The sequence below is a fragment of the Leuciscus leuciscus genome, assembly GCF_965113295.1.
Source record: "Leuciscus leuciscus genome assembly, chromosome: 14".
NCBI classification, from domain to species: domain Eukaryota; kingdom Metazoa; phylum Chordata; class Actinopteri; order Cypriniformes; family Leuciscidae; genus Leuciscus; species Leuciscus leuciscus.
This window is the reverse complement of record NC_138738.1, coordinates 28,027,921-28,042,601: the sequence shown is the minus strand read 5'-3', so window position 1 is coordinate 28,042,601 and position 14,681 is coordinate 28,027,921. Positions and strand designations below refer to the sequence as shown.

The 14,681-nt window shown below is 37.7% G+C and overlaps 1 protein-coding gene and 1 long non-coding RNA gene across 2 annotated transcripts in view; one reads left to right on the top strand and one right to left on the bottom strand.

The window, feature by feature from the left end:
• LOC309474484 lies at positions 1-14,675 on the bottom strand. The gene is made up of 3 exons (XR_014197317.1): positions 12,681-14,675; positions 2,033-12,596; positions 1-1,948 (listed from the first exon to the last, which is right to left on the bottom strand). It is a non-coding gene; the product is annotated as an uncharacterized lncRNA (long non-coding RNA).
• Positions 1-14,681, top strand: part of stk11ip (serine/threonine kinase 11 interacting protein) — a 63,273-nt gene that overhangs the window by 41,019 nt on the left and 7,573 nt on the right. The gene's annotated exons all lie outside the window — the stretch shown is intronic.

Here is a 14,681-nt window from a genome sequence, read left to right as displayed (position 1 = left end):
CTTCCTTTTGCATGCTCTTGCTCTGTGGAAATGACAAATAGCAAAGACTTGGCTAAGAAAATGTATTAAAAACAATGTTGGGTGAGCAATGGATTAGCAGGTTTGCTGTTTGACTGATTGGTTAGCAGTTCAACATGACTAATTATTGTTTAATAAAACAAACAAAAGATTTGCTTCCTGGACGAAAGCAAAAGAATAGTTTACACAAGATTTAGAAGGAAGTACTGAATGAATGAAGGTGGTTTCCAAAAAAATGGGAAGTTATGTGTCCCCTTGAACGTATTGTTTAAGGCTACGTTCAGACTGTCAGTCCAAATCCGATTTTTGTGCATATCCGATTCAGATTTAGCTATGTGAATGGCAAAAAAAACACATGAACTGGAAAACCGTTTCAGTCTGACGGCTCTGCATGCAATGTAAAACTTAAACGTCAGACGTTATTATAGGAAACGTGCTGAAAGTCGCTGCCAAAACAAGGCTGTGTTGTTCCAAAGTGCCGGACGAGTAGAAAATGACAATATAACAGAGACATGTTTGTAAACATGTTTTTGGGTGTGTCCCTTTAAATGCAAATGAGCTGTTGCTCCCCGCCTCCATCAGAACGACAGAACAGTTTGCATGCTTTGCTTGAACTTTTGCCATTGCGTTAGAACTGGTTACACTGTTGTCGCTTGTGAAAACCAAATGGTGGCACCGTGGGTGGAGACATGCAGATTAAGGGGCGGTAATATTATAATAAGATCCCCTTCCTACGTCAGAAGGGGAGCGAAGTCTGATCTGCTTATTTTTTGGCATGCTTGAAGAGAAAGGCTCTCCAAAACAAAGTTACTGGTTTGTCACTTTTCACGTTTTCTGGGTTGGTAGATGCACCGGGGACCCGGTTATAGCACTTAACAATGGAAAAAGTCTGATTTTCATGATAAATCCCCTTTAAATAAGACCACACCTCTATTGCAAACCCCTCCATGTTGCGGTTGTTGTATTTTGTGTTTACCTACCAACACAACGTTATTGCCATAGAAACCAATGCAGATATTCCGGAAACCGAAAGAGCTGCATGGACACACAAATCGGATCTGAACAGTTGCGATACACACTTCAATAATTTTAGATCAGAATCCAATCGGATACACGAATAATCGGATTTAGAGCCTTTGATCAGGGTTGGAGCTGAAATATCCGGGAAGGTAGATCTCCTGGAACAGCATTGGAAACAAGGAAGAACAAGAACATAAAAAAATTTACAAAATAAAGATCAGTAAACAGTAATAAAATAATAAATTACAGACAATAGTAGGGGAGAGCCGGGACAGTTGAAACACTTTTCAGATAAATGTTGTTTTCTAAGATAAGGTTACAGATAGATTTTTTATTTTTTTGTGATCAACAACTCACATGTGTTCTCTTAGTATCATGTGTTATTCGCTACAAATATAGAATGATTTAAGTAAAATTTGACTTTAAACGGTAGTTGTGCTTTGTTTCGGCGGGACGATTGCAACACAGGGGTGGGAGGGATGAAGCATAACAGTTTAATCGGCAACTATTAATTTAATGCTTGTTTTTGTGAACAATACCTGACAAGTAACTTATGTACATATTGTTACAAACATATTTTGCAATTTATTTTAATTTAAAGGTTCATATTAACCATTTTTGTTCTGTCGCCCAATAAACAATAGGCGATAAGCCTATGCGCATTTTGTAATCTTTCTAATAGGCTATTTTGACGAAGACAGACAAATCCGTTTACAATTCATTTTTTTACATTTCTTCCTTGAGTCATATTGAGTGTTTGCTAGTTGAATAGCCTGTTTATTATGAAGAAAACAAGGTCAACCAGAAGACGATAAATACAATTGATTGAAGATTGGACAATTGATGATTATTAAAGAGATAACATGTGTTGCGTAATTGAAAATGAATTTGCATTAAAAGAAACACAAGTCTTGGAACAGTATATGAATCTATGAACAGTATAGACTTATGACCAGGTTTAACTGGCAGGATGCGCGGTCGGGACGGTTGAAACACTTGTTTCAACCGTCCCCGACAGCGCCTCCTGTCATTTAAACCTCTTTTTCCCTTAAACTAAAAAACTCTGATAATGCACACTTAAGGGTGTGTTGCAGTACTAATACACCTGCCGTATTATCATTACAATGGCACATGAAACAATAAATACAACTTGTCAGTCAAAAAAGAAACCACACAAAATAATTCACTTACCGCACTCAAAAACAGCTTTGCGGCTTTAACTCCAAAACGGCATGACGTAAAGAAGAAATGTTTTCGCGGGTATGGTAGGCATTGCGTCCTGTACGTGCTAACAAAATTTGACGTACATAACGTGAGTGGTTTTCAAGGAAATCTCAGTGTTTCATCCGTCCCGCGTTTCAATCGTCCCGGCTCTCCCCTACAAATAAATACATAAAGATACAAATGAAATAAACAGTGCAAGTTTTTCAGGTAGGTCTTACAGCAGTATTTAGATGAGAAATAATACAGAAATTGAATATTTGAGTTGGCTAATCAAATGTAAAATAACACTTAGGGCCCTATTTTAACGATCTGAAACGCAAGTATCAAACGCGAAATGCAAGTAACTTTGTGGGCGGATCTCAGGCACTGTTGCTATTATACCGGCGGGATAAATGACTCTTGCGCCCGACGCAAATCTAAAATGGGTTGGTCTGAAGTAGTTACATTACTCATTTGGGTTTGGGCGTAACGTGAAATATAAACCAATCAGAGCGTCATCTCACATTCAAGCAGGCGTGCTTGTTCCATTGCGGATTGCTATTATAACGTTGGATTTGCCAGGCGCACGCCAGGAGCGGTTCACAGCCAAGGAGACCAACGTTCTAGTCAGGGCCATTAAAGACAGAGAAGTGACATTGTATGGGGATTGGAGAAACCCACCCAAATTAGCTTCGGTTAAACGGGCGTATAATAATTTGGTTAAATGTGTAAGCTAGATTTATGCCTATTTTTTCACATCTTCATGGACACCAACAATGATTTCCCTCGTGTGGAATTGTTTTCCTTGTAATTATGTATGGTTTGCAAAAATGGCAACTGCTGCGTCTGTGTTGATGAGAGAAGCAAAGTGTATGCGCGTTGTGCACACGCTACATTATGGCCAAGCATGCGCCCTTAAAAGAGCATCTGAATAACGCGCCACAGACTTGAGACTAGGTTTTTCCTGGTCTGTGGCGGAATTGTTTTCTGGAACTGCAAAATAGCACCAGGGAACGTTTGCGCCTGAACACGCCTCTTTTCGCTGAACCGCCCCTGGGAGCGCAAGTTCATTCCCTAATTTACCGACGTGCGTCTGTGGAAGGAAAAGTCCGCTGTGCGTCGGGTGCAAAATAGAAATGATACATGTGTCGGTGTACAAAGTCAATTGCGCTGGGTGCAAGATAGGGCCCTTAGTTTTCACTTAAAAAAATTAAATACAGATTAATCCTTACAATCACAGTTACAAAAAAAGATACAAAAGTTATTCAGTCTCCGAGTGCACTGGGTGATTTTCTCTTTTGTTGTTTGATTACAATTACCATACCGAATTATTGTCTGCCAAAAGAAAGAACCAAATCCAAACTAGAGAACTTAAGAGAGTCAACAGTAATTTCAGTCTTACTTCCTGCACAAACCTAAGTAGGTTTGTAACCAATTTGCATAATGCCAGCCTATAGTCTTTATAGGCTTCCTTGTCTACTTTGACCCGCCCTCAAACACTGCAGTTGTACCTTAGGCCTGGAAGAGTTTGGTTTGTGTTGTCGGCATGTAGAGAAGACTCTTTTTTTCTGCGCTGTGAAAGCAGATCTACTTTGCATGCACTTCATCATTAATGTTTATGTCACTTATGTCTTATGTCACGTATGTCACGTGTATACAAGTGCTAGGAAGCCTCCGGAGCTGAAAATCAGGTATGGCAATGGCCGTTTCGTTGCCAATATGCGCTGAAAGCAGTAGACCAATCACAACAGACCAATCAGGGTTGCGTTTCTCAAAAGCATCGTAAGCAAAGTTGATCGTAGAGACCATTGATGGCAATGGTTTTACAATCTACTTAGGCTTACGATACTTTTGGGAAACACAGCCCAGAGCAGAGTAGGCTCTTGGAAAGGAGGGGTTTAGAGAGAATGAATCCTTAATCAAACCGTTTCAGACAATGAGAAAAGAGGTGATGCTGCAATGTATATTATGAAAAAAGTACAGTGTTTTTTCACCTTGGATGTAGACCTATTGTAGGAGATCTGCAAAACAAAATTAGCTACCTTTAAAATAGCATAATACTTTTAAGATAACTTGAATTTATGATTATTGCCATTGTCACTCTTCATGGAGCAGCTGAAAGGGTATGAACTTTCAACCACGATCCACCAGTACGCCAAGATCAGAAAGGATACTTGTGGAAACAGTAACCTTCTGGCACAGCCACTGTGATCTTTGAAGCTGACATATATCTGACACTCGTACACATTGCAGGAACTAGTTGCAACCAGACAAAAGACCAGGAGTATTTATATGTCCATCCCAGTGTTCTTTTATATGGTATTCATTTTCATCACATACTGTTGGAAAACAGAGGAACAAAAGGGTGTTACAAATATCACAATACAGGCAAAACAAAACATTGACCTGATTACAAAAAATGGTATATTGTTCGACCTGAACAATGAAACTGACACTTTTTTTCTTTTCTTTTTTTTCTTTTTCACAACAATCCATTTGGACCATTTTCTCACAGCAACTCATTTGGACCATTTCATTTGTGATTTATCAGAGCACCTGCACCATTTACATTTATTAATTTAGAAGACGCTTTTATCCAAAGCAACTTACAATTGAGGAATACAACAAGCGATTCATCTAAAGAGGCAATAAACACAAAAAGTGCAATTAATATAAATTTCACCCATCGTTCATGATATTACAAGCTAGAATAGGGAGAGATTAAGGAATAGTGAGTGCATAGGTGAAGGCATAGTGAAATAGATTTTTTATTATTATTATTATCCAGCAGGCTGCAGTTAAGTGCTCATGGAAGAGATGAGTTTTTAGCTTTGTAAGAAAAAATTATGTGGACGTAGAAGATCTCAAAATTAAAGTTTATTACAGCATAGCAGGGGCAAGGTACACAAAGCACCTTGGGTTCACCGGCGTCAGAATGAACACAAAATCTGACTCTACAGTCAGAGTATTGTTTACTGAATGACTGAGAATCTTTGTCCCAACCCTCAGCGCTGTCTTCCTGCAAATCTGGCATTTCTGGAACTGGGTTACACAATGTGACACCTAACAATGTCTTACTAGGGTTTTTTGTCAGTTGTGTCATTCTTTATCATAAACTGACAAGCCGCCTTTGCTTCCTCCAAATTGTCGGAAAATGTTTCCACAGATGATTTAAGCATACTATTGTTAGTTCTAAGAAGTGCAATCTCATTCTGCATCTTGACCTTTTCTTCTTTCCAGACCATTTCACTAGCCAGGTAATTTTTTGTGGAAATTACCCCAGTAATTTCGCTCATTTTCATCCTATAACTCATCTACTCTCCTCCTAGTTACTTTGTATGAAGCAAAAAAGAGTTTTGAAGCGCATTAGCAATTTTCACATTTTTGTTCTTAGGCATTTTGGGATCATTTTCAAACTTAGAGATAGCCCACTTGTACGGTTTATCAACAATATTCTCTATTCCGTCAACAATTCCCTGAGAACCGTGTTTAGTGATGTATTTAACAATAATTTCTTCCATTTTCAAAAGTCTTATCAGGCTTTAGAGTATCTCGTGATCTAATTGTTATTCATAAAGTCTGATTTAAATGACTACACGTTATCTAGTTCCTTTAAGGTATCCGTTAGTCTAATTATTCACAGCTCCAGTACTTCGGATGCAAATGAACAAAATAGCCACACTACCTGAGGCTTCTAAACTTAACCACGGCCACAATCCATTGGGCCTTAAATTTCACTACGCAAAACAGTTAAGAAATGTAACACTGTCACAGTAAGTCGGACAAAACCACACTATGTCTGGTTTTATGTTATATTCTTAAAACAACCTACTTAGCCACCGTACTTTGGGCTTAAACAATACAACCAATCTAATATAACTCTGCCACCACACTACTTCGAGTTGATTCAATTACTTTAGAATCTTAACAGAATTATAAGAGACCAACACCAAGTTTCAGTTACTTTACAAACTTTACACTTAAGCACTTTGTTTCAGTTACTTTAGAAACAACAATTCCAATACAACTCTGCCACCACACTGCTTCGGGCTGATTCAGTTCCGGAATATTCAGTTAACAGAATATTACGGAATAGGCTTAACTACTCCTCCTACTAATACTGAATACACCATATTCTCTTCTGTCCTTAAAATTTTCATTTCTAGATTCCTGTCTAGGTTCCTTGACAAAAACCAGCATAAAATAAAGAAAACAGCTTTTTCTTACCTTTCCCCACTTTTTGTTGGAAATCCCTCGCTGGGTGGCTCGCCAATGTAAGAAAAAATTATGTGGACGTTGAAGATTTCAAAAATAAAGTTTATTACAGCATAGCAGGGGCAAGGTACACGAAGCACCTTGGGTTCACCGGCATCAGAACCTAAAACATCCAAATATCAAACCTTTTATCCTGTTACAGTTTACCACTCTTAATGAAAATGAAGTTGCTCCTGTTGTAACAGTGTGGTCTGTATGTTAATGAAGTTGAGAAACCCCATTGTCTGAGAAGGTTCTCGGTGTCCCACACCCATTCCCATTCTACAATTGATGATGACCATTTGTTCAGGATGTGATCAACCCAAATGGTGAAGAAACAATATAACTTCATCTCTATGATAATTAAGCCATTTTGGGCATGAGCTTATTCTAAAATATATTTTGTAGTGGAATCTGGGTCGAGGCAGACTACAAATTCTTACAGCTTTTTCTTGAAAATTGTGAGTGATTCGGCTGTCCGGATAAGGTTGGGAAGATCATTCCCACCTGCAAGGAACAGTGAATGAAAACGTTCTTGAGAGTGATTTTGTGCCTCTCTGTGATGTTACCACAAGGTGCCCATTCACTTACACACCGGAGGCTCCTTGAGGGCTTTCTAGGTTTCGTTAAAGACCAGTCAAGCCGCTGTGCCCTGGACCATTTGCAAGGGTTTTATTGCACATGTTGGAAGTTCAGCCAGAAGAGAATTGCAGTAGTCCAGCCTAGAAATGACAAGGACCTGGATAGGGGTGGTCGATATACTGGTAGACACGATTTACTGGTAGAAATTAGTCAACCGGTAGAGATTTTGGACTATCGTCTCTATCGTGGTTATGCTCACGTGAAATTGCTGTGCTACGCAATCACGAAAGTTTGCATGCATTTTTAAGTAATGTGGTTTAAAAACAAGTGATTTTAAACCGTTGAAGTGCAATAATCAGTGAAAGACAACTCATTTCTCTATATGCTCATGCTGTCAGAGAGACGCGTGCACATGAACCCTTTGCTCATAAAGCGCGTGAGAACTGAACTGAGTGCTTTTTGCTGACTAATTGGGCTTAAATGGTTAAAAACATATACTTATGTGTCAAAGTGACCATGTATTTGTCATTTATGTATTAAAGGTGCACTGTGTAATTTTTAGCGGCATCTAGTAGTGAGGTTGTGAATTGAGCTAGCTTCTGAGTCTTGCACGAAGAACAACATAGTGACAAAACACGTTTGTCCCTTTAGGGCTACTGTAGAAACATGTCGCCACATTTCAATGTAATGGGACCTGCGGTGTACTGTATGTTGATAGAAATGGCTCATTCTAAGGTAATAAAAACATAACGGTTCATTAAGTAACATCTTTATACACCACTGAAAACATAGTTATGTATATGATATTGCATTTCTGTCAACAGATCCTCCAAAATATTACACAATGCACCTTTAAGTGAACATAAGCAGTTGAGAAAGAAAACACACAAGTATATTGGATCTGTGCAGTCGGTCTTAAAGTGACAGCATCCAAATGACCTGCTGTCGTTATTAATGTTAATCAAATAAAAAAAGAGAAAATCTCTCACTGCTCTTGACTGAATCACTTTTGTCACTTTGATAAGAATAAATGTATATTTAATTTATACACCGAAGACTATGTAGTGTTTTTTTATACATTTGATTACTTTATACAAATTATGTAGTAGCTATTTCTTATTTCTAGTGCTTGAAGTTTTTCAGCATTTCATTTTTGTCTTTGTTAGGGGTGCACCGACATTTCGGCCGCCGAAAATGTTCGGCCGAAAATGGCATTATATGGTTTCGGGCCGAAATAAAAAAAAACAGCCGAAAACGTAAACCGAAAATGAATGTCACCCGCCCCTCCCATCCGTGCGCAAGCGCTATCACGCGTCTGCCTATCAGAGGGCTATGTCAGAGGGCTGTCACTTATTGCACAATCGATCGGACCAACCAACACAAGTTTCGAAAACGAAAATAGGGAATCGATTTTAATGGCCTTCTCTCGGAGCGCGTCCAGCTCGTCACTATACGCTCGCAGCGAACTCGCGTCACACAGCAACTGCAGGTTCTGACACACACACACACACACACACACACACACAGCCTATTTCTGCATAATATAGTGCATAATATGTAGCCTTCAGTAATGTTTTTCATTGATCTTATGGCAGTCCACATTGCTGACTTGTGCGCGTCTCAAGCACCCTCTTTACGTTCGTCCTAATGCCTGTTTAGTTGTCCGTGGATTTGCCTATATTTGGTGTTGAAAACGGATCAACGCCAAATATAGGCAATTTACTAACGATTCAATGAACACTTATGTCTCAAAAATCGAACAGGATTTTTTTCACAAAAGTGACAGCCCTATACGAGAGGACACCAAAGTTGCAATATGTAACATTTGTTCTGCAAAAATCTCCAAAATTGTGGATTCTTTTTTGCACAACTTTTAAAAAACTATTTTATTTGATGGAACATAAAACTTGAAGAATAATATTATTTGGTTTTATTATTTATATTTATTGTTAAAAATATTTTGTTTTGTTATGTAACTGTTAATAAGAGTTTGATTATTATATTGTGATTTTTCATTTCAGATCCATTAAATTCAAGCAATTTAAATATATAAATAATATATATATAATACGTTTTTAAAAGAAGCCATTTTCGGCTTCAGTTTTGGTTTTCGGCCAAGTGCATCCTAAATTTTCGGTTTCGGTTTCGGCCCAGAATTTTCATTTCGGTGCATCACTAGTCTTTGTTTTATTTTAGTTTGTTTTCCCATATACTTGTAATTAGTTTCTTTGTTCTTTTATCAGTTTCAGTAAGCTTTTTTACTCCGGTTCGTATTCGTTTTTTGTGATATTGAAAATGTTGACAGGAATTATGAAATTTTAATCATAACCTTATTTAAAGCTAAAATGACAATATTGTGATATCGTTAACGTGAAATAAAATTGGTCATATCGCACACCACTAGGCCTGGACGAGAAGTTGTATTGAATGCTCAGTTAGGAAGGGCCTGATCTTCCTGATGTTGTACTGTGCAAACCTGCATGATCACACCAGAAAGCGTAAACTGTTAATGGCTGTGCTAGAAAGGATCTATGTTCTCTGTTAAGACATTGTCCTCCCAGGTTATTTTGAAACTTAATGTCTGAAATTTCACTCTGGAATTTCAGTTTCTTTGGTCAAGCAATGCCATTGTTTTGTGGTTGTTCTTTAAAAGCATCAAAAGTAACTTGTTGGTTGACGGGTGATATCTTTAAAAGTTGAAGGAGGATGTTTAATGTAAGTTATATTTTTGTTGTTGTCCGTCAATGCTCTTCGAATGACATTTTGACAATGTCTGCATAGCTTGACGCCACACTTGCCACAAAATAACTAAGTAGACTTTATTTTTAAGGGGGCACAGTGCACTGAGACTGTACTCCGGGATTAAGGCCCTGATATACTCACAGTGAAGTTATTTTTAGTTCTTCGCTTAGGGGTAAAAAGAAGTTCAAAATACTTGACCAGCGATATAGGCTACTGTTAGCGAACATTCCGGGGCTGCCCACACTTTAGATGAATATGTACAGTTGTAATCAAAATTATTCAACCCCTATTGCAAATCTGGTTTATTTGCAAAATGTACAGACTTTTCAGCTGTTTGCAATGAACAAATCAAACAAAAGTAATTGAAATAGCTCAAGTTATTGTAATTGAAATGTTTCAAGTGGATTTCGCAAATTCAACTGAAAATGCAACTTTTAATGACTTTAATGACTCCTCTCAAAATTGTTCAACCCCTGAATAGAATCCCTCACTACAGCACAAATCTGCACAACAGGTGTTGTCTCAAGCACAACTCATGCAACTAGTCAAGGGCTTCATCAGTTGCATCAGGTGTGTTTGAGCTAGAACACATTAAATATCTGAACTGGCTAGGTTTGTTTAGTGTCACGTTTGACTGCATGTTTGAAATATGGCTAAGCCGGTCACTTTATAAAAATTGTTTAAAAGCAAGCTGCTTTATAGTATAAAACATAAAAACAGTGTTATAGTCTCAGTTAGAGTTACAACTAAACAGTTTTTACTATAAAGCGCCTCTATAGTGTGTTCATGTTTTGACTCGCGGATGTCTGACCTTGACGGACTGAACAGAAGAAATTAACTAGAGAAGATTTCCACATCAAAGAAGGCGGGGCCTCAGAGCACACATACCTATTTTATGTAATCGCCACGGCAAGCTGTTTCGAACTCCCGAAACGAACACCGAAAAAACTTTCTATTGCCCTAATTTTGTTGAAATGACGTCACACCACTTTGTTCTTAAGTTTAGCTTGAAGTGTATCAGGGCCTTTATTCTTTTTTATATGACTTATTGATGCTCTGGCCCACATATTTATTTAGTGGGGACACTGAGTGTTCTGAGGTCTGGATGAAAATCTCCAAAATGATAACAGTAAAAAAAAAAAAAATAGTATGCTGTTCTATGTGTCTTTGTGAACTTGTTTCTTGAGAAAGTAGAGTAACAGAGGCTGCATTGTCTTCGATTCATGACTCATTTACTGTTGACTTTCGTTTACAATCTAAAGCCAAACGCGCTACAAGACTGAAGATCTCTGTCCTGTGTACGCTCAGGTTTCTTAGTTGCGTCAATTGCTGAATTTGAATTTGAATTTAAATCTGAATCTAGCTATGATCCCGGAATACATTCTCTCACAAACTAATGTACTTTATGTGGCAGTTGGAAAGTATTTTTGACAACGTGCCATCAAATAACATGAATGCTCAGTGCTCACACATGAATATGTCAGATGTTACACAGTCCAATATCACAACGTGCCCTTTTATTAGGTCACTTTGGCACTGCTTCATTTGCTGATGCTATGGGAACCCCACCCAGAAGTGATTATCTCTAAAGCACGGACAATATTCACACCAATTCATAGACAAATGGAGCTCTACAGTAGCTCTTTTTCTCAGTTGTACATCCCGACCAATATAACTGAAGCCCAGCACCATGTTATCCAGATTTTTGGTCTTCATGGTTACAATAACAGTTTATCTTAGCCCAACATGACATTTCCTCATCTTTTCAGTGAAAAAACTGGATTAGTTTCCCTGTTGATCTACGTGTATTCCAAAATGGAATCAGCGATACAGCTAAATAAATTATATTTTACTTTGTTGAGTTGTGAATATGAATTTGCAGTCTGTATTGAATGTGAGGCAATACAAACAAAATAATAGCAAAAAAACATCTTTATATTGAAGATAGAAAGCCCTCGTGTGCTGAACGCAAATCAACATACAATGCAACCAGTTACGTGTTTAGGAAAAATGACTATGAACCAGTTCTTAAATCGGTCAAAAAGACAAATCACTAGTTTTAATCTATCTGACGAATGCTTCGCTGAAATGAATCCGTCAGAGCAGCTAATCAATCAACATCTGATTCACTTGGTGAACTGCAAGGACTTTCAGTGATGGGCATTTTGAAATGTTTCAATATCATTACTGGTTAATAAAGGGGATCTACACACCCATTCTGACTCAGAAACACTGACAGTTTGGTCTGCTTAGTCTTTAAAAGCATGCAGTTTGGCTCTAAGATTGGGTCCATTACACAGATCCCCGCCCATCAAATCAAATAATGTGATTCAAGTTGGACTGTGCTGAGACAAGCTTTTAGGCGAATTGCTAATTGCCCCTATTATATTCATCAGAAAGACAGGCATGTGAAAAAAAGTCCAAAGACAACCTTTGGGGAAATCAATTTATTTTATGTACAGTATAGACACACAGTACAGAACAATACATAATATTCACACAGAATGTGTTTTGTGGTTAAAAACATGAGACACAGGACAGTGGAATAAAGAAGAAAAAATGTAAGGTCTAAAGACGTGGTTTTTAAAAGTTAAACAACTTTTAACTTGGGTTTATTGCAGTGAATTCAAAAAACACGTTCTTCATATGCAGCCCCTTAGAATAGCTGTTGTGGCCTGTAACTGGTTTCTTTTGTCTAAAGCTATCCAAATGTAATAGTGTTATCCGAAGGAGGACTTGAGGTTTAAGCTGAGAATAAGCTGATATCCCTGCCCTCTCTACAGTTCCTGAGGCATCCAGCAGTTATCAGGCAGTCAACCTTTCCAACAACATGTTTCCATGTTTGCCTCCACTCATGTAACACACCATTACCTGTAAAACCTTGTAAAACCCACTGTTTATTAACTCCATAACTAGCCTATTCAGAAATAAAAGCTGTAAGAAAACAGAAAAGGGGGGTGGTAGGAACATACATACTGTAAGAACTACGTAAGACGTCATAAGAACATAATCACAATTTAATCACACCTTTAATTAAAATTTGTAATCATAAATATATTTTCAGTTGAAGTTTAACATTTTAATTATTTGACATTTTAAACATTTGTTTAATGGCGTCTTTTAACTAAGTACTATGTATGAAGGTCAGTATCATCCATACCGATATTGATGCCTCTATTAAATTAATAGCAATAAAATGAGTAATTATAGCTATTGAACATTACAGTATTACATTACAGTATTACAGTATATTCACGTAGTTACTTCAGGAGATGCATTCATTAATTGTAATGTGTTAAACAGCAAACATTAATCACATAATTGATATATTGTTGAAATTACTAAAATTGGACTAAGAGCTGTCAAGCACATTATTAAAACCTGAAAGGATAGTGATGAACCATCATCACAGCAAAGAAAAATGTGGTCTGAAAACAATCTTGAATGGCCATGATCGGAGATCACTTAAACGTTTGGTTGAGTGAGTCGCATAGTAGAAAACCGACAGTAGAACTCACAGCAATGTAATAGTGAAAGTAAGAGCATTTCCACACGCACTATGAAACGAGAGCTCAAGAGATTGGGAATGAACAGCTGTGTGGCCTTAAGAAAGCCACTTGTTTGCTGAACGTAGAAAAGGGTTCAGTTTGCAAGGAAACATAAAGATTGGACTCTGGAGCAATGCAAAAAGGTCATATGGTCTGATGAGTACAGATTTACTCTGTTCCAGAGTGATGGGCACATCAGGGTAAGAAGGGAGCACATGAAGCGATGCATAATCCCTACTGTACAAGCTTGTGGAGGCAGTGTTATGATCTGGGGTTGCTTCACTTGGTCAGTCCTAAGTTCAGCAACAAAATGAGTTCTGTAGGTCAGCTGACTACCTGAATACTGAATGACTAGGCTTTCCCATGAATGACTATATATATATCCATCTATCTATCTATATCTATCATGTCCTTACAATATCAATTTTGTATCAGAACTCTTTGTATTGTTGGTCAAAAGTTACAGCATAAGCTGTTGGTAAGTAATTCATTCTTTTTAAGGCCTTTAAATGACTTTGACTGAAATCATCAAACAAATGAACAAATTATATTTTCAGTCTTTTTTTCTTTTTTTTTTATCAAAATGTTGGTGCTCCTTAGCCTGGGTTTCCCCATGCTGCCTTGGGCGCAGCGCGATTTTATTATGCGACCAATCACAGAACGATGCAGCAAGACGATGACGACGTCTATGCGACACACCGAAGCAGTTTGTTTATATCTATGGATCCAACATGGCATCAGACGCGAAGTTACCTTTCGATGCAGCCTTAGATAGTGTTCTAAGTAGTTTAGGACGCAAGTTTATTTCGTCTTCTTCCGCGTCGAATTTCTGTCGCTCTTCATACGTCATCTGGTATAATTGAAACGATTGGCTATGAGCTACGTACAGGCGCATTTAATAGACATTCGTAGCGCCCAATAAACGTCTCTGGGCATTCGTAAACCACGCCTCAAATACGAGAAAATGAACATGTGGTTCCCAGACCATGTCTCAATGAGACGAGGTCTGACGTTAGCCAGGCTAGGTGCTCCTATAATTTCTGCTTGCAGCTTTATTTTACCATGAAGTTGATTTACTGACACTATATTTTTTTTCACATGTGCCTCACTTTTGATTTCAAAGTTTGATTTCAAGATTTATAAGATAAAGTATTTAATTATCCAAAATTATTTAATAAAATGTAATTAAGCAATTATGTAAACATAATGTGTGAAAAGCTATTTTAAACACTGACTCTTTCATTTTGAGTTTAGAGTGTGTGAAGAGATTTTGCAGATATTCTTCCTAACTACAGCACTTTTTTTTTCATGCAG